Source organism: Garra rufa, chromosome 2 (genome assembly GCF_049309525.1).
Source record: "Garra rufa chromosome 2, GarRuf1.0, whole genome shotgun sequence".
NCBI lineage: Eukaryota > Metazoa > Chordata > Actinopteri > Cypriniformes > Cyprinidae > Garra > Garra rufa.
The window spans coordinates 51699620-51721373 of record NC_133362.1 but is presented as its reverse complement, the minus strand read 5'-3'; positions in this window follow the sequence as shown (position 1 = coordinate 51721373).

Sequence of the window (21754 nt, the reverse complement as noted above, 5' to 3'; positions counted from 1 at the left end):
ATTTCAGAAATTCAGGTACCCTATAGGTGTAGGTACCTATAGGTAGTAGTAATGCGCGGGTCGTCTCGGGTAACCCGCGGGTCGGGTCGGGTTCGGGCGGGTAAAGAAATAGTCACTTTATTTGCGGGGCGGGTCATTAAAAAAAAAAAAAAAAAAAAAAAAAAATGTATGTGTCACAAGGAGTGTCAGAGACGTTCGGATCCATTTGCAGCATTTATTAGGTAACACAAAACAAACAAACACAAAGGGGCAGGCAGAAATCGTCGTCAAAAAACAGGCAGAAAAGTCGGGGCTGGCAGCAAGAATCAAACACGGGAGGGAGTCCAGGAATCAAAACACAGGGAAAACAAACTCGGGAAGAAACGCTCGGAAATACAGACCATACGGAACAATAAGACTTCGCAGAGTGGCTGTGTGTGTGAGAAGCTTAAATGTGATGAGGTGCAGCTGTGAGCGGTAATCAGTAAAGTGAGAGCAGGTGAATGCAGTGATAAGTGCAGTGGCTTGTGGGGAATGAAGTCCAGAATGTGTTGTGCAAGAGTTCATGATGATAGGATTGACCAGATACGTGACAGAGCCCCTCCCCAAGGAGCGGCTTCCAGACGCTCTAACCACCTAATACAACCTGGAGGGTGGTGGAGCGGAGGCGGAACAGGGGGAGGGATGGAGGGCCAGGTCCATGTAGGGGTACAGGAACTACAGACTGAGGCGGAGCCGACGGAGGGAGAAGCCATGGTGGAGGAAGGGTTGGCTCCTGTCTGGGGCCGACCGACGGAGGTGGAGCCGGTGGAGCCCGAGGCGAAACTGGAGAGTCGATGGTCCTGGGCGACACAGAGGATCCGGAGGACCAAGGCGGAACCCAAGGCTCTGGCGACCCCTGCGGAGATGGAGGTCCGGAGGTACGCAGTGGAGCCGGAGTGACAGAGGATCGAGGCTGTGCCCACGGGAGGGAGGAGGTCCACAGAGCCGGCAGGACGGAGTGACGAGGCGCAGCCGGAGGAGTAGAGTCCAGAGGCAAAGGTGGGGTGACGACTGACCGGGGCGGAGCCGGAGAGACGATGGAGCCCGGAGGAGCTGGTGGGCCGACGGCCGACAACGGAGACGAGGGAGCACAGAGCCGGGGTGGAGCCGCAGGGTCAGAGGGCCGAGGTGGAGTCCAGGACTCTGAGACTGGAGGTGATGGTGAGGGATCCTTCAGTCTGGACACCGATGGAAACTGGCAGTCCCACGGCAAGTCCTCTGCACCGAAGGTGGGATGTGGGTGAGCAGAGGGACTGTCAGGAGACAGGTGGCGGGACTGGAGCAGCAGGGAGGGTGGGTGGGAACAGTCCATGCATGAGCTCCGTGACCAGAACCGGGAAGACAGGAATCTCAGGACGACTGGATGGAACCAGCGGAGGCTCTGGAAGGCCGGGCGGGACCAGCGGAGATTCTGGAAGGCTGGGCTGAACCAGCGTAGATTCTGGAAGGCTGGGCTGAACCAGCGGAGACTCTGGACGGCCGGGCGGAACCAGCGGAGGCTCTGGAAGGCTCGGCGGAACCAACAGAGGTTCTGGAAGGCCGGGCTGAACCAGCAGAGGCTCTGGAAGGGCAGCCATCTTGTGCAATGGCTCTGGAAGGGTGACCATCTTGAGAGCAGACTCTGGAAGGGCAGCCATTTTGCGAACAGACTCTAGAAGGGAGGTCATCTTGTGAAAAGACTCTAGAAGGGAGGCCATCTTGCTTACAGAGTCATGCGAGGCAGCCATCTTGGCCGGGAACTCAGGAACAGAAGCCATCCTGGCAACAGGCTCAGGAGGGACGGCCATCTTATGAACAGGCTCAGGAGGGGCGGCCATCTTGTGAACAGGCTCAGGAAGGGCGGCCATCTTGTGCTGTGGCTCTGAGCTAGAACTTACTGTGGAAAGATGGTCCTCCTCCACAATTCCCACAGTAAAAGGAGAGCCACTCAACAAAAGAGCAAGATCCATATAATATTGCAAAGTGCAGCCCGGTTCAAACATTGGCATAAGGGAAGCCAATGGCTCTAAGAGTCCTCCACGGAAGAAAATCATAAGGCATTGATCATCCATAGAAGACAGATTTGCCAATTCGATGAAGGCCATGACATAATCCTCAATAGTCCGCTCACCCTGCTTGAGAAGCATGATCTGCACCGTTGGATTCATGCTGGAACCGGATGAAACCATACTCGCTGCTGGATCCTTGTAGTGGCAAAGTCTTCTGTCACAAGGAGGGTCAGAGACGTTCGGATCCATTTGCAGCATTTATTAGGTAACACAAAACAAACAAACACAAAGGGGCAGGCAGAAATCGTCGTCAAAAAACAGGCAGAAAGGTCGGGGCTGGCAGCAAGAATCAAACACGGGAGGGAGTCCAGGAATCAAAACACAGGGAAAACAAACTCGGGAAGAAACGCTCGGAAATACAGACCATACGGAACAATAAGACTTTGCGGAGTGGCTGTGTGTGTGAGAAGCTTAAATGTGATGAGGTGCAGCTGTGAGCGGTAGTACTAATTAGTTAAAGCTGCAGTCCGTAAGTTTTGATGTGTGGCTGTCAGTCACCGCACTGGTGTGGATCCTGCACTTAAGAATCACAGATTCTAGCCTAGTACCCCTGCTGGAAAAAAAAAAAAACAGCTAAACCAACCTAGGCTGGTTGGCTTGTTTTAGCTGGTTTAAGCTGGAAGTAGCTGGTTTTCACAACCAGCCTGCTGACCAGCTATGACCAGTTAAAACCAGCCAGGGACATTTTGGAATATATCACCCAAATAAAAGTTTTCACCAGATATTGTCATCTGAACATGTAAGTAACAAGTCTGACACTATTGTTCTGACCAACTGAGGAAAAAAGCATTACAATAAATTGAGCTATATAATCGAGCAATATAGCCTACTTGCCGGGACACCTTTATTTTTACAGATGTGACGTAATGATGCCACAGCATACTCAATTTCCAGGAAAAACCTACCTGTACCACTCAAATTACAAAACATTATTAACAGCTAACCATTGTGAGTTGAGCTAAAGTAGTGCGAAAGTTTTGAACACTGGCTAGTTATGTACGTATTAAAGTATTGATTTCAGATCTTTTTTAACCAAAATATATGACAGGACTTTTACTTTCTAATCCCTGGATTTCTACACTTCTGAACACCAATCACCATGATGGTAATGCCAAACGAAACAAAACCTTTTAAATTTCTGTTAATTCTCAATGAGCACTTTTGTCTGACAGAAAGAGTCTGCTTAATCACGAGTGAAGCTGGTAACGCTGTTTGTGGATTTGTTTAATCACTCTCTGCTAAGATCATGAGAGATTTAATGTCTTCTTTTATTTTAGCTGATTTTGTTTAAGGCTGTGGCTGGAAATCAGTTGTATGTTTGGAGTAGGGATGCTCATTTCGGTTCATTTTCCTGACCAACAATGGCTGCTCATTATCCGAACATTAACCGTTAACTAATAAAATTAGAATAATAAATTAGTTTAAAATAAAAACAGAATGCACGAGTATCTGTGATGATACATAAAAAAATACAAGCAAATGTTTTATTTTAATGTGCAAACAGCAGCATACAGAGCAACAAAAACTGTGTTCACATATACTCAAATTATCACGCACCAGCATGTTCTGAGAACAGAGAAAAAAAAAAGAAAAAAAAAGAAGAAAATAAATAGGCCTATGTTAAATATATATATAAATTAAATAACTATCTAATTAAGATGACAAAACTAAAACACACTGAATCCTTCTATGCGCTTTGAAGAACGGGACCAGTCTTATTCTTCTTGTTGGACATACAAATATATAGCAGGCCAACCTATACCTCAGTGTGTCAACACGCTGTATGGATAGACTGGAACGCTGCCTGTTAACTTTTAGATCCGCGACAAAAAAAACCCCAAAAATCACAAAAATCCTTTCAATTTGTGGTTCGGGAGTTCTCATCCACTGGTCATAAGTATGTGGAGAAACGTGCTTTACAGCATTCAGCAATAGCCAGTCACAGACATATCTGTTCATTTCAGTAGCCAATCGGAGGCGGCTAAGTTACAATCCACTCATCACCCAAAGTGTCGGTTTTCAGTTCTGTGAAAGTTTTGCAAACTCTCTCATTAACCTCCTGGAGTCAAGGGGGACGCCGGCGATGCCAGTTGCATGTTTTGAAGAGAGGAGCAAAAATAACCTAAAATGCTCTGCCATTTCTGGTCGTACATATAAGAAATCTGGGTCTACTTTTATTTGTGTACACTCACAATATCAGTCAAACATTATGCTTTTGCAAAACAGGGTTCACATTCAGCAGTCTCAGTCACCACACATATATTTTTGAAATGCATCTTAAATGAACTGAAACGAGGCGATTACGTGACACACACACATAAGAGATATCACTATCAGAAGCTTGATATCTCTAATTTTAGATGAAGTAACTCCTACCGAAAACAAATATTCTCTGATGAAGTAATCAGTATGAAACCAACATGATGTCCAATCTCTCCTGTCTGCTTCATTATATTTAATGAAGCTATTTTCGCTTTTCATATTATAATTGTCCACGTTAGGGCGCCTAATGTAGACACCCACATCAAGGTAAACAAAGAAGCGAGACTTTTTCCCCCCAAGTCCATCTGGACTACTTGTCCTTACTGGGAAAAGATGCGCTGTCAGGAATAAAACTTACTTCAGAGGATGGACACGATGTGACACACGGCTTGGTCCAGCAGAGGAGATATTTACGTGAGTAAAGGTCATTGCACAATGCCTCCGAAATTTTCATCCTTCAAAAAAAATTTGGATCGGGTTCGTTTTTTTGGCATCCGTGACAAGCATTTTGAGAGGTGTTTTGACAGTTCAGAGCCACCATAAAAGCGAACGCCAAAATACAAAATTGCATCTGTCAAGTTCATCCACTTCGTCTCGCAGCACAAAGCACTTTAAAGGTCCTTGTACACTGAGTTCACAGAAACTAGTGGTCTTCTTTATAATACGTGGCTCCAGTAACACTAGCAAAGCATCAAAGTTTACTGACATCCTGAAATCAACTTTGAATCACCCAGGATAATCCCACAGTTTATTAATAAGGAGGTGCGTATAAAAAGTATTCTCTCATTCCTCTCTTTCTATCTTATTCTCTTTTTAAGAAGAGAGTGGACAACAACATCATTCTGTTTCACATTGTTTTGGGGTTTTCCCCCCGCAACTGATGAATTTATACGCATCGGATGCAGTGTGCAAGGTTTCTGTATGTGACAAATTTTTTGAATTATGAATGTGCAATGAGCTATAGTCTTTCTTTTATTCGTCTACTTGTTAGTTGTTACTGTGACAGAACGTGTACACATTTTACCAGTTAAGACTTTTTGCAAACTATAATTCCTGACTACAGCAAGTGAAACATTATGATGTTGAGCTTTACTGATATTCTAGTGTAAAACAAGTTCCTTGACTACAGATGATGAGTTTTGCAAGCACTAAAATACCAGGTATGATTTACATGTTTCACTTGTTGAACAGAATTCAGAAAATAGTTTTCCAAAACAACACCAATTTGGTTCACATCCCTGTGGTTAGATCACATAATTTGACCGTTATTATGTATATTTTGATACTGTGTTGTAAATAAACTACAAATAATCTAAAACTACATCCTTTGAATCTTCTCACATCTTACTTGACACCAACAGTTTCATTAATGGGCCATTAGGGGAGGGCTCTTTGTCTCTCAGGTGTGAACTGCTGAATATTTATGGGTTATTGCCACTCCTTCGCATATTCCCTTTCGATCACAAAACATGTTTTAGAAAAATTACCTCAATATATTGTTTTCTCTGAATGAGTGAACGAGATGATTTTCACATCATTTTGTGAAAAAAAAAAAACCCTAGTCTACCACATCCAATTCTCAAAAGTCTTGTGAACAAATCGTTTGTATGTGTTTTATGGCCTTATTTCAGTGACTTTAGTTTTTCCACTAACCACGCATTAATGTTTTCTCAAGAACACAAACATGTACATTCATGCTGCTTACATATTATTGTAGCCCAATTTGTGCTAATTCCAATGTAATTCGACTTTTAGTTATGAATATGTTTTTAAGATACTGAAAAAAAGCACAAATGTCAGGAAATGTCAAAACTTCTTCAGGGCCTCAAAACACCCTCAGACCCCAGAGGGTTAAAACAAAGAAAGTGTAAATGTAAGTAATTCACACATCTTTAGATTGTAAGGGAAACCTTACAGCTGTCGCACTGTGCTGCATTGATTTCCTGTAAGGCTGTGGCTGAAGTCAGTTGTAGTTCTTGACCTCTGCTATTTAGTTCTACCTCCTGGCTGAAACACTGTGCTAATTAGCAAATCAAGGTCATTGGAACAAAATACTGGGGAGAACTTTTACTTTCTGAACCTGGACTTTCCACCTCAGCATATACCTAACCAGCTTATCTGTTTTTTCTTTCAGCAGTTTCAGCAGATCACTAATTTCTACGAAAATGAAACCCAGAAAGTTGAATCCAATTACGAAAATCTAGATGACCTCCAAAACATCACTGGAGATAAAAAACAGTCCAGTACATGCAATGTAAGTGAGATGTCAAAATCAGATACTTAGGCCGGTTCTTGAAAGCTATAGAAGGGTGGGCTGGAAGATATCATGGGTGGGCATTTATGGCAGATATCATGGGGGGTTGGGGAATATTGTAGGGGGATACAGATATTTATACTGTTGATATTGCTATATTAACTACCAGAGGTGGGACTTTCAAGTCACAAACAAGTCTCTCAAGTCTCAAATCCCAAGTCCTCAAAGAGTTAAATTTAATAAGATAATTGACTACTTAATTGACGATTGTGCATTAGTGATGAACACCTTTATTGAGAATTACAGAGGATCAGAAGTTGTTTTATTGGCTAAAATGATGCCACCATCATTGAGATCAGTGTTTGCTTTATCTGGGCTCTTGACCCTTGACCTCTGTTTACTGTTTTTCTGTAGTAATGCATGTGGTGTTGTAAAGCAAAGAGATCAGTGCTGTGAGCAGCTATGAACTGCTTTATGTGGTGAGGTAGTCATTATTAGCTGGCTTGATTACACTAAAGATTATGTTTTTCTTTTTTTATGTTTAGGGTTGTCAACTACTTGTAGAGTTTTGCTTTAATCATTACAAAGAATTAATTTTTAAAACTACTTTAGATGATGCATATAAACAGGATGCGATTTTCCCCCCTCTGGTCTATGCATCCGTGCCTCTGCTGGATTATTTTTATCCATGGTGGGGATAAAATGTCCCGCGAAGCCGCTCTACACCCCGATCTAAATCAAATTATTGATTGGAGTGCTTCAAAATAATGAATCTTTTTGCGACACAGTGGTTTATTGATTCTGAGTTTCCAAAAAGCTCTGTTGATACTTCGCTCACCTTCTCTATAAAATGTATTTGTTGTTTGAAAATAAATCATTACTATTAACAGGCCTAATTTACAATGTGTTTATTAAATTGTGATCACATAATACAGCTTCCGTCGTATTAAAAACATTATCTGGTTCTTGCCTAAAAAGACGGGTATATAATGTTAACAGATTACACTAACAGTTTGGTCAACATCTGCCTATGGAGAGAGAAAAAAAAAATTTCAAAAGCATCCCCCCTCTGTTTTTTTTTTCACAAAGCGCACCCTGCATATAAATAATTAATCTCCTGTATTATTTAGACACACAGACATCAAAAACCAGCATATGAATCTCAACAATGGTGACAATCAACAAAATTCTACTTCAAGCTTTTCAGTCAACAATGTGCTAATTCATAAATATTTGCTGTGAAAAACAATATTGCAATTGCATAGAAGCAAACAGCTTTGAATTTCTAAGAGGGTCAAGAGCCCAGCTAAAGCAAACACTGATCTCCATGATGGTGGCATAATTTTAACCAATAAAACATCAACTTCTGATTCTCTGTAATTCTCAATTACAGCAGGTGTTCATCACTAATACACAACCATCATTTAATTAGCCACTTATTAGTATATCAGCAATTTTCAACGACTGATTGCAGAACAGCAGAACCATACATCACAGCAGTCACACGGCCGCAGGCTCATGCCAGTAGTGGGCGGAGTCTCCTGCTGTGTCCCAATTCGCATACTATCCGTCCTAAATAGTATTTGAAAATGGAATTAGTATGTCCCAAAATCGTAGTATGCTTAAAAAAAGTATTCCTGGATGGTCTACTACTTAACTTCAGAATTGGAAGTACGGATCAATGCGCACTCTAACGGCTAACATTGCCCACAACACATTGTGCAGTGAACAAGGATTCAATTGGAACTACAAACAGGCATAAAAAAAAGTGCAAAAAAAAAAAAAAACTACAAACATGGCGGATATACACAACCAACGGACAGGTAGAGAAAGGGGTTTAAGTGATAAATAATCAATGTGTAACCTGATAAAAAATATTTATTTAATGGTATCTGTGTTATATTTCATGTGCAGCAACATTATGAACTTTTATAATGATAGGTTTGGAGGACCAGAAAAAAGCCCTTCTGAAGCTTTCACAGGCAGAAACAAATGAGAGTCTGAGATGAGAGTCTGCTGGCCAAAGAGCCCTTCATATTTCACTTTGAATTTAAGGATGATATGGACATTTTCCTTAATGAGTGACTGGACAAAACATAGCTCAGGATTAACTGCATGTTCAAAGAGTTTTGATTTATTTTAGGTTTAACCTAATTTAGTTAGGTTTAACTTGAGTGATGTGTGGTTATTATTGTTGTTAAATGTGTGCCTTCTGTGCTAGAACTTTTGTGTGATTTTGTAATCAATTTGCGTTCACCATCTTGGAACAGTCAACTTGATGTCATTCACCATACCATAGGTTCGCAATATGGCGGATGGCTTACGTATAGCGGCCCACAGAAACAGTTGCTAATTAGGGCATTTACGTATATCTATTGTTTTTTACTATGTTGTTACCCAGCATGCATTACAACATGAAGCATTTTGTTGATTGTCACCATTGTAGAAATTCATATGCTGGTTCTTGATGTCTGTGTGTCCGAACAGCCCAGACCTTAACATTTTCATATGCATTAAATAGATTCAAAAATCATAATGTTTTCAGGAGCAACACTTTGCACTAAGAATATTCATAAATATGGGCCTGTTCTTGTTTATACGTCTGGTCAGTACACTCGTTTTGAAACATGAACTCACAATGTTGACATTTTTCTGACTTTACAGATCTCTGAACCCAATGGAGAAGAAAACTATTACATCACATGAGGAGTGAGTCGTCAAAGTTAGATAATGCATCACAGATGATCCTCCTAATGTAAATAGGCAGATCAAATTTTCAGAGGCATTGCCCGGATAGCAACATAATGTTGGCCCAGATCCGACCCACATCTGCCCCATGTGGAATGAAGATCTGATTCTGGCCCACATGTAGCGTGGCATGATGGCACTTGGGTGGACCGTTCCTGTTTGCCAGAGACCCCTTTTAGCCTTTTTACATTTGCATATAAACTAGAGACATGGCCCCACGGTCTACATTTATTAAATGCCCAATGTCCCCCCCCCCCCCCCCCCCAAATGCCTGGTGCCCTTCGAACTACCCCCACACATAAACTCATTCTTTGTATTTATGTCATAATTAAACAGTACAAACTCAATATGGTATATGCATGTGTATGTATACTCACAAGTGCATTAGCACAGTTATAACTCACTATTTGTATTAGTTAACCTCTGAATGCTTATATTCCAATGTATGAATGTATCTCTGCCTTGATATCTTCTAGACGCTTCATTCTTGGTATTGAAATTATCTGCTCTTTATTTCCTAAATAATGGTGTATGCTATGTGATTACAAAATGCATCACACTGTTTGTACTATACTTTGGGTAAATCTGAACCAAACTCTCCAGACCAGCCATAAACATGCAAATGGGCCATAAATGGAGACAAAGAAACCTTCTCCTCCTTAAAAATCCAAGCTTTGTATTGCTCATTTCACCCAAAGGTGGGTGTGACAGAGAAACTATCAAAAGTCCCTAACTCAAACCCATCCTTGCTCAGAACATTCAAGATACTTCAAGACTCATCATCTTTGAGTTTAACGCTCCGGTTTATCTTCAAGAATCTTTGTTGACCTGCTTTGGATTTTCCTATCTTCAGTGGAATTAGAGAAAATCTCCAGCGGTACTCGTAAAGAATTCATTGAGAACATCCATTGCCTACCGCATCAGGACTATTGTTTGGTAATAAACCAATGTTTAAAATTATTTAGATGCGTGTTTAAGTTGAGCTCCTTGATTTTAATTCTCTGATGATTCTCATTAGGTTGTGGTTAATTAATGCTGAATTCAGCCATTCTTTGTTCTCTCTTTCCTCACTTACTTTCTTTATATATAGGTTTTGCTTAGATTTGTTAGCTGCAGTTTCATTTATTAAAGCCGATATATTCATGATGGATTGTCTCTGTGTGCTGCTCACAATTGTTTTTGCTACATGCTACATTTTGATTTTACTACAAGCCAAGTTACTGCTAGTACTGACTAAAGTTGTAAAGTTAATCTTTCTTGGAATATTAAGAATTAGAATTGATAAATGATTATGCTGTCTATTCGGTGGACGAACAGATCAAATAATTGTAATATTGATTCTGCTAGTTAATTCTGGGATCTGATCTAAGGGGATTCCATTTCGAGCGAATTGGCTACACTCTGATAGCAAGCAACCGTTGATTCAATGTTAAAAATAGTTGATTTGTCAATGTTAATGACACTGAATTAATATCACTTTTTGCACCCACTATTAATGTTGAAAAAAATGTTGAAATTTCAACAAACCACCATTGTGATTAGTATTTGCTTTAGTTGGGCTCTTGACTCTTTGTACTTTAACATTAGATTTTCACTGTCACTTGTAACAATCTGCTCAAATACATTGGTTGAACCCATGAAAACTAAGATCTACTGAGATCAGATGATGGTGTTTATAATTATTGTGCACTTATTTTAGTAATTGTTAGCAACAGTGTTTTTTGTGTGTGTGAGTGTGAATAATGATACTACATTGTGAGATTAAAGCAGTGATACAGCTATCATACTGCCATTAATTAACAGAAAATACACTGTAAAAAATTTCAGACCCCCCCCAAACTCAAACTTTTTTAGTGACTGATCACATCTAAACTTTTCAATTGGCCCAATTGGATATTCTGCTAATTGAATTTTATCAATTGTGGCAACAGTCTGTTAACATTGAAAAACAAATAAAGTCTACCAAACAATGTTATTGGCCCAATTAAATATTTTAAATTGTGGTCGCATACATTTTTTGTTTTACCTAATTCAGATATGTATATCGGTAAATGTATATTGCTAAAGCAACCTTACTGAATTGTTTATTCCCTGTTGTACCAAAAGAAAAGGAAAAAAATATTAAATGATGATACATTGCCACATTTTAATCATTTTTAATGAAATCTTCAACATAATATGAAAATTCTTTAAAATTATAAATACACAGTAAACTTTCTTCAGTATAAAATGTAATAACTTATCTGAGATTACTTCAACCAATGTTCAGTGTATTGCCACTGAATATTACCATTCTCACAAAAGGTATTCTGAGCTCATGAAACTGCATCTTACCTACTTAAACATTAAATGTAAAATACATTCATATATTAAAAATGTCAAAAACACCATCAAATTTAAGTAATGGGGAGATTACTTCAACCAGTGTTTACAGTAAAATTCTGTCATTAATTACCCTCATGTCGTAATTAGCCTGCATAAACGTAAAAAATAGAGTAAAATTATATTTTTATTTCTATATCAAAATTTATATTCTATATCTTAATTTGTTTTCTGAAGATAAACAAAGGTTTTTATGCGTTTGGATTGAAATGAGCGTCAGTTATTAATGACAGAATTTACATTTTTGGGTTAACTGTCCCTTTAAGTCCTTGCAGTACTCACGATGAGTGCATACAATAATCCAAAGAGTACAATAAATGCATTTCCTAAGTTGTCGAGCTTCACCTCTTCTTCCAGGACAACGGAGACATTCAATCAATCAGTCACATTTAGTTATTCAGAGCTTTTAACAATACGGGTTGTGTCAAAGCAACTTTACAGTATTAAATAAGACAATAGTGTCAATAGTGCCAAAGTTCGTTGTTGCAGCAAACTCAGATTTGCAAAGGTCTCATCTGGTTCCCATGGTCTTGCGCCAACGGCCGTCTAGGTGAGGAGTTCTTTACTGATGATCAGTCTCTGGGGCTGATCTAGTTGATTTGGTCTCTGCTGACATTCAGGGCTGTAGAGCTGGTCTCTAGGTGTTGATCCACCATCTGGGCTGGGTACAGACTGGATCTGGCGGCTACTGTGACCTCGGAATAAATAAGAACAAAACAGACTAATATTAATGTAGAGGCCATTCTTCTTACAATGCAACAAGCACATCAGGTGTTATGGGAAGTGTTCCCAGCTCCAGTTGACCTAACATTCAGCACATTTGACATGGCCGTTGAGGTGCAAGTGCCACTGCTTACCATTTCAAGAAGTTCCATTTTCATTGCAGTTGTGTGGTTCTCCAAAGGCTTGGTATTCTGCAAAAACAAAGTATAAAATAGCAATGTCAATACTAAGTCTACATTAGGATTAGCAGTCTACATCCAAGCCATGTTTCATGGCAGCTCTCAAGAAAGCAACTCCTCACAAATTACATCTAAGAACTAATAGTATTTGGCATTAATATGAAACAAAGATTCACTAAAGAGAAATACTCACTGTGAAATTCGTAATGGTTCCTTTTCTATACCAAACGGTGCTTCTTGAGCTCAGACCTGGCAATGGTGGGTTACACTAATGTGGAAAAAAAAAAAAAAAAAGTTATAGCAGAAACATATTCCTTGTGTCTCATAAATTGTACATAATCATTATACAGTGAGATAAAATAACATTCAGGCGTGTTTTTTGGTTTTTGCGATATACAGGATAATGTGAAAGTGTCATGTATCTGGTCTGTCTTCTCATCATGAACTCTTGCACACACATTCTGGACTGCAATCCCCATAAGCCACTGCACCAATCACTGCACACAGCTGCTCCTTGTTTCCCACTGAACTGATTGCTGCATACACCTGTTTCACATTTACCCACATGCATTTAAGCCACTCACACACACAGCCACCTTGCGAAGTCTTATTGTTCCCATGGTCGTAATTCTAAGCGTTTATCTCTGTGTTGGATTCTCTGTGTATGACTCTGGACTGTGTACCCCGTTATTGATCCCTGCTGCCTGCCATTGCGACCATTGCTTGAGTATTGAACTGTTTCCCGGATTACCTACGTTGTTCCTGTTTTCTGGTGATTATTCCTGCATGTTGACGATTCTCAATAAATGCTGCAAATGGATCCGCACGTCTCAGTCTGACTCCCTGTGACAGAAGACTTCGCCACTACAAGGATCCAGCAGCTTTATTCTCCAGCATCACAATATGGACCCGCATGAGTCTGTAAGCAAGATGGCCTCCCTTCTAGAGTCTCTTGACAAGATGACCTCCCTTCTAGACTCTGTTCGCAAAATGGCTGCCCTTCCAGAGTCTGCTCTCAAGATGGGCCCCCTTCCACAGCCATGGCACAAGATGGCTACCATCAAATCAGAGACTGCGCCGCCAGAGCGCCCTCCAGTGACTGCGCCGCCAGAGCGCTCTCCAGTGACCGCTCGTTCAGAGCCTGCTCTTCCAGAGTCTCCGCTGGAGACGCCCAGCCCTCCTGAATCTCCGCTGGGGTCGTCCAGTTCTCCAGAGCCCGCTCCTCAAGAGCGCTGTCCAGAGCCCGCTCCTCAAGAGCGCTGTCCAGAGCCCGCTTCACAAGAGCGTCGTCCAGAGCCCGCTTCACAAGAGCGTCGTCCAGAGCCCGCTTCACAAGAGCGTCGTCCAGAGCCCGCTCCTCAAGACAGCCTTCCAGAGCCTCCGCTGGTTCAGCCCAGCCGTCCAGAGCCTCCGCTGGTTCAGCCCAGCCTTCCAGAGCCTCCGCTGGTTCAGCCCAGCCTTCCAGAGACTCCGCTGGTTCCGCCCAGCCTTCCAGAGACTCCGCTGGTTCCGCCCAGCCTTCCAGAGACTCCGCTGGTTCCGCCCAGCCTTCCAGAGACTCCGCTGGTTCCGCCCAGCCTTCCAGAGACTCCGCTGGTTCCGCCCAGCCTTCCAGAGACTCCGTTGGTTCAGCCCTGCCTTCCAGAGCCTCCGCTGGTTCAGCCCTGCCTTCCAGAGATTCCGCTGGTTCCGCCCAGCCTTCCAGAGACTCCGCTGGTTCCGCCCAGCCTTCCAGAGACTCTGCTGGTTCCGCCCAGCCTTCCAGAGACTCCGCTGGTTCCGCCCAGCCTTCCAGAGACTCCGCTGGTTCCGCCCAGCCTTCCAGAGACTCCGCTGGTTCCGCCCAGTCTTCCAGAGACTCCGCTGGTTCAGCCCTGCCTTCCAGAGCCTCCGCTGGTTCAGCCCAGCCTTCCAGAGCCTCCGCTGGTTCCGCCCAGCCTTCCAGAGACTCCGCTGGTTCCATCCAGTCGTCCTGAGATTCCTGTCTGCCCGGTTCTGGTCACGGAGCTCATGCATGGACTGTTCCCACCCACCCTCCCTGCTGCTCCAGTCCCGCCACCTCTGTCTCCTGACAGTCCCTCTGCTCACCCACATCCCACCTTCGGTGCAGAGGACTTGCCGTGGGACTGCCAGTCTCCATCGGTGTCCAGACTGAGGGATCCCTCACCATCACCTCCAGTCTCAGAGTCCTGGACTCCACCTCGGCCCTCCGACCCTGCGGCTCCACCCTTGGCTCTGTGCTCCCTCGTCTCCGTTGTCAGCCGTCGGCCCACCAGCTCCTCCGGGCTCCATCGTCTCTCCGGCTCCGCCCCGGTCAGTCGTCGCCCCACCTTCGCCTCTGGACTCTACTCCTCCGGCTGCGCCTCGTCACTCCGTCCTGCCGGCTCTGTGGACCTCCTCCCTCCCGTGGGCACAGCCTCGATCCTCTGTCACTCCGGCTCCGCTGCGTACCTCCGGACCTCCATCTCCGCCGGGGTCGCCAGAGCCTTGGGTTCCGCCTTGGCCCTCCGGATCCTCTGTGTCGCCCAGGACCATCGACTCTCCGGTTCCGCCTCGGGCTCCACCGGCTCCACCTCCGTCGGTCGGCCCCATGCAGGAGCCAACCCTTCCTCCATCATGGCTTCTCCCTCCGTCGGCTCCGCCTCAGTTCGGGGTTCCAGTACCCCTACATGGACCTGGCCCTCCATCCCTCCCCCTGTTCCGCCTCCGCTCCACCACCCTCCAGGTTGTATTATGTGGTTAGAGCGTCTGGAAGCCGCTCCTTGGGGAGGGGCTCTGTCATGTATCTGGTCTGTCTTCTCATCATGAACTCTTGCACACACATTCTGGACTGCAATCCCCATAAGCCACTGCACCAATCACTGCACACAGCTGCTCCTTGTTTCCCACTGAACTGATTGCTGCATACACCTGTTTCACATTTACCCACATGCATTTAAGCCACTCACACACACAGCCACCTTGCGAAGTCTTATTGTTCCCATGGTCGTAATTCTAAGCGTTTATCTCTGTGTTGGATTCTCTGTGTATGACTCTGGACTGTGTACCCCGTTATTGATCCCTGCTGCCTGCCATTGCGACCATTGCTTGAGTATTGAACTGTTTCCCGGATTACCTACGTTGTTCCTGTTTTCTGGTGATTATTCCTGCATGTTGACGATTCTCAATAAATGCTGCAAATGGATCCGCACGTCTCAGTCTGACTCCCTGTGACAGAAAGCCCACATTGATAAAACAAAATTATCAAAGACAATAATGTTATATGTCGCACACCCATAACCTTACCCAAGAGGTAAATGCATGAATTCACACTTATTCAGCAAAATACAATGTAATGTACGTGACTCATGACTTAATAAATACAAAGCTCACTACTCACCATAACTTAGAAAATCCGTCTGTAAATGATGTTTTGTCGCCCTCAGCATCGTCTCAGCTTTCTCGTTCTCCCGCTCACAGGAATTTGAATTCACTCCACCAACGGTTTCTCTCATGCGCATGCGTATTGGCCTTTTCTGCTGCAAAGCTTGTTCGGCTAAAACAGATTTTTCACTTCTGCTTGGTAGATTGGCTGAGCACATTTTAATATGTTTGGCGAATATATATTTTTAATTTTAACTTCAAACCTTCAGCTAAAATTACTTCAATGCATTATTTTGTTTGGGGATAATTATTGGGAAGCAATTAATTGAGTCAATATTTATTTGTCAGTTTCCACAATTTTTCAATAACGAAATTTTTTACAGTGTACACAGAAAAAAAAACTAGTTAAAACGCTAAATCAATTAGACCTCAACAATCAACATATGAAACTCAATAATGGTAGCCTGGGTGTCCCCATGCTGCCTTTCGTGCAGCGCGATTTTATTCACGCTGGAAAGCAGCATGGAAACCATGGACCAAAATTTCACCTCAGATAGGGAACCAATCACAGAATGGGGAGGGAGCAGCAAGACGATGACGCCTTCTATGCGACTCACCGAAGCAGTTTGTTTATAACTATGGATCCAGCATGGCAGCAAGCTATCATTCAATGCATCGCTTCCATTATGAGCGCATACCGCGCATCTACATTTGAAATAACAAATTTTAGCACAAAAGACGCGACATGTGAACGGCCCCTTATATAGTGTTCTAAGTAGTTTAAAACGCAAGTTTATTTTGAAAAAAGAGCAACTTTTGGCGTTAAACCATCGCTCTGTATACGTCATCCAGTATGATTGAAACGATTGGCTATGAGCTACGGACAGGCACATTTGATAGACATTCGTAGCGCCCAATAAACAGCTCTGGGCATTCGTAAACCACGCCTCAAATACGAGAAGATGAACATGTGGTTCCCAGACCACGAATCATGACGAAGTCCTAACGTGGTCTGGCGTTAGCCAGGCTACAATAATGGTGAAAATCAACAAAAGAACATTTTATGCTGGGTATCAAAGTAGTCCAAAACTCATTCATGACTCCCAGCATGCATTGCAGTTGGTCTATTTATCTGAATTAGTTTGATGATTGTTGAGGTTTGTATGATGAGTGTTGATGTCTAAACCTTTCTATAGATTGCCACAGGATTTTTGCATTTGTGAAACAGAATATTTACATCCTTAAAGAAATATCAACTATTACCCAGCCAACATGCATTTGTAGGGCCCACATGGTTTACGATTGGACTATATGGGTAGCAAGTGGACATGGTCCCAAAATGGGTTTCTTATCTGGGGCCAGCTTGAGTTAGCTAAGTAGGTCCAACATGGGGAGCCTACCTCTTTTCACCCATGTGGGACCTACTTAGCTAACTACAGTGGGCCCCAGATAAGAAACCCATTTTGGGACCATGTCATAGTGGTCCTAGCTGGGTCACTAATGAGGAATGAGCATATGGGCTCAAAGGGGCAATACAAGTGGGGCTCATATGGGTTTGATATGGGCAAACTCAATCAGTCCCATATAAGCTGATACAAGTAAAAGTGCTGCATGGAAAATGTTACTAAAGTTTAATCGGGTATAAACATTACTTAATGTAGATATAATCAGAAAAGGATTAAACATGAACTGGGAATATTATACTATTATATATTATATCATTACATTATTTTTACTCATTCATTAATGTAAAAGCAGGATTTTACTGTTGGAGTTGGTTGAAGAAGTTTGTTGAGATGGAAAAAAATAATTTAAGTAAAAAGTACTGTATTCCCCTCTGAAAATGCAGTTGATATCTCGGGGTCCCTGTTCTTCAACTACAAGGGGACTTACTCTGTTGTGCAGTGGTAGATGCCCAGTACTGCTTTCGGGTAGTGGATGTGGGCAGCTACGGGAGGACGGTGATGGCGGTGTGCTGGCTAACTCCAACAAATTTTAGCACAAAAGACGCGACATGTGAACGGCCCCTTATATAGTGTTCTAAGTAGTTTAAAACGCAAGTTTATTTTGAAAAAAGAGCAACTTTTGGCATTAAACCATCGCTCTGTATACGTCATCCAGTATGATTGAAACGATTGGCTATGAGCTACGGACAGGCACATTTGATAGACATTCATAGCGCCCAATAAACAGCTCTGGGCATTCGTAAACCACGCCTCAAATACGAGAAGATGAACATGTGGTTCCCAGACCACGAATCATGACGAAGTCCTAACGTGGTCTGGCGTTAGCCAGGCTACAATAATGGTGAAAATCAACAAAAGAACATTTTATGCTGGGTATCAAAGTAGTCCAAAACTCATTCATGACTCCCAGCATGCATTGCAGTTGGTCTATTTATCTGAATTAGTTTGATGATTGTTGAGGTTTGTATGATGAGTGTTGATGTCTAAACCTTTCTATAGATTGCCACAGGATTTTTGCATTTGTGAAACAGAATATTTACATCCTTAAAGAAATATCAACTATTACCCAGCCAACATGCATTTGTAGGGCCCACATGGTTTACGATTGGACTATATGGGTAGCAAGTGGACATGGTCCCAAAATGGGTTTCTTATCTGGGGCCAGCTTGAGTTAGCTAAGTAGGTCCAACATGGGGAGCCTACCTCTTTTCACCCATGTGGGACCTACTTAGCTAACTACAGTGGGCCCCAGATAAGAAACCCATTTTGGGACCATGTCATAGTGGTCCTAGCTGGGTCACTAATGAGGAATGAGCATATGGGCTCAAAGGGGCAATACAAGTGGGGCTCATATGGGTTTGATATGGGCAAACTCAATCAGTCCCATATAAGCTGATACAAGTAAAAGTGCTGCATGGAAAATGTTACTAAAGTTTAATCGGGTATAAACATTACTTAATGTAGATATAATCAGAAAAGGATTAAACATGAACTGGGAATATTATACTATTATATATTATATCATTACATTATTTTTACTCATTCATTAATGTAAAAGCAGGATTTTACTGTTGGAGTTGGTTGAAGAAGTTTGTTGAGATGGAAAAAAATAATTTAAGTAAAAAGTACTGTATTCCCCTCTGAAAATGCAGTTGATATCTCGGGGTCCCTGTTCTTCAACTACAAGGGGACTTACTCTGTTGTGCAGTGGCAGTGGTAGATGCCCAGTACTGCTTTCGGGTAGTGGATGTGGGCAGCTACGGGAGGACGGTGATGGCGGTGTGCTGGCTAACTCCACCTTCGGCCAGGCACTCGGAAATGGGACCCTTGGCCTGCCACAGGATGCTCTGCTGCCAGGTGCAAAGCATTTGGGACCACAGCCACACACGTTTGTGGCTGATGAGGCCTTTCCACTCCGCCGAGACCTCATGCGGCCTTTCCCAGGACACAAGCTCTCCAGCAGGCAAAACATTTTCAATTACAGGCTGTCACGGGCAAGGCTGATTGTTGAGAATACCTTTGGTATTCTCACAGCTCAGTGGCGTATGTACCAGTGATGGGAACTCGAGTTTGAGACTCGGACTCGAAAGACTTCAGACTCGACTCGGACTGGAGCTGCGGGACTCATGAACAATGTTTATTTTTATGAAACAACTGATGAGCTCGCTGTTATTTCCCTCCCTCCGTTACCTATAACCTGCCCATGTAACACGTGACGTACTACGTATTTGCTGTGCGCGGGCGCGGCCACACATTTTTATTTTAGGCGCGGCCACCACACATGAGAGGACAACGAACAAACATGTCGACTGCTGTGCCATTCATCGTTAGCTTTGGATTTAAAAACTTCAAACAAGACGGCCCAAACAGAGGAAGTGCTCAATGCAAAATATGTGATATGAGGATAAAAGATTCAGGCTCAACCTCATCTAATTTTATCAGGCATCTGAAAACGCATCCTGATAGGTCAGTAACGTTAAACATGTTTAGCTCAGCTGGGCTTGAAATTGAAATTAATCTGCACGACCTCAAATTATATTTCGAAGCATTTGTGCGAGAAATTGTTGTGGTGCGACTTGGTTTCAAAACTTTCAGTAGCAATGGCTGCCTCGAATTTAAATGGCTGTACCTATAATAGAGAAAATAAACATCTTGTTCATGTACTCATGTTTTCATTCATTCTTGTCCCTTGCTTAAGGCTTAAAAATGTATAAAAGGCTTTCAGAATCAGCCCATTTGCTTGTAAAACATCAGCAATCAGACCCGGCTATGAAGAATCAAGATTGGCGCATTACTAAAAAGAAATTGGGTGCTCCTAACTTTTTGAAGGTGGGAGCACCAGTGCTACACTTATTATAACCAGAGACTTAATATAATAAAGAGACTTGAGACTTGACTTGGACTCTAGCTCAGAGACTTGAGACTTGAATTGGACTCTAGCTCAAAGACTTGAGACTTGACTTGGACTCTAGCTCAGAGACTTGTGAGCATCTCTGGTATGTATACAGGAGTCATTGAGATCAGCCCTGCCAATGTGGAAGCCTGTGTGAAGGCTACCTGTGTCCGGCACAACTTCCTGAGGAGGTCCACAAACAGCGCCAGGACGCCCATACCATCGGCTGGAGACAGAGAAGCTGCTGGCTTACAGGAGGTCACCCGAGTGGGCAGTAACAACGCCACACGGGAAGCCATCTGTGTCCGGGAGAATTTTATGAGCTATTTCTCCACAGAGGGAGCTGTCCCCTGGCAACCTGTGGCATAAGCCATGGCTTTTAACGGCTCTTTTAAGAGCCAACAAATAAAAAAAAAAAAGCATGATTTCCATCAAGTGTGACAACACCCACTCTCCTCTGGTGAAAAACGTACACTCCATAATGTGCTTAAAGTGCTCTATTTTCACACATTAATTTTGTACTTAATGTACTACAAATTCTTCCTTATTACTTCTTAAGATAATCTTAAGAACATCTAACTGTACTCTTCTGTGATATTTGTGAGACACCACAAAAGAGAATGTCAGCCTCTCTTTTCTCTGAACTAAAATGTGCTAAAAATGTATTTAAAACATGTTTAACTACTCAAATTTAACTAAAGTTGGTAACTCAATAATTTTATTTTTAATAAAAAGATAGTATGTTAAAAGCAAATTTAAGTTCATATTCATGGTGTCTCAAAATAGCACAATACAGTACACAGTACACTTAGATGTTCTTAGGAATATCTTAAGAAGTTCTAAAGAAGAATGTTTTGTATATTAAGTATAAAATTAGTGTGTGAAAATAGAGCACTTTAAGTACATTATGGAAGTGTGTGTGTGTGTGTGTGTGTGTGTGTGTGTGTGTGTGTGTGTGTGTGCGTGTGCGTGCGTGTGTGTGTGTGTGTGTGTGTGTGTGTGTGTGTGTGTACCTGGTATTCATCACTTTGTGGGGACCAAATGTCCCCACAAGGATAGGAATACCAGTAGATTTTGACCTTGTGGGGACATTTCTCAGGTCCCCATGAGGAAACAGGCTTATAAATCATGCACAATGAGTTTTTTTAAGGAAGTAAAAGTAAAAATCTCCTGTGAGGGCTAGGTTTAGGTGTAGGGTAGGTGTAGGGCGATAGAAAGTACGGTTTGTACAGTATAAAAACCATTACGCCTATGGAATGTCCCCATAAAACATGTAAACCCAACGTGTGTGTGTGTGTGTGTGTGCGTGTGTGCGTGTGTGTGTGCGTGTGTGCGTGTGTGTGTGTGTGTGTGTGTGTGTGTGTGTGTGTGTGTGTGTGTGTGTGTGTGTGTGTAATGAAACATCCCATATCTCT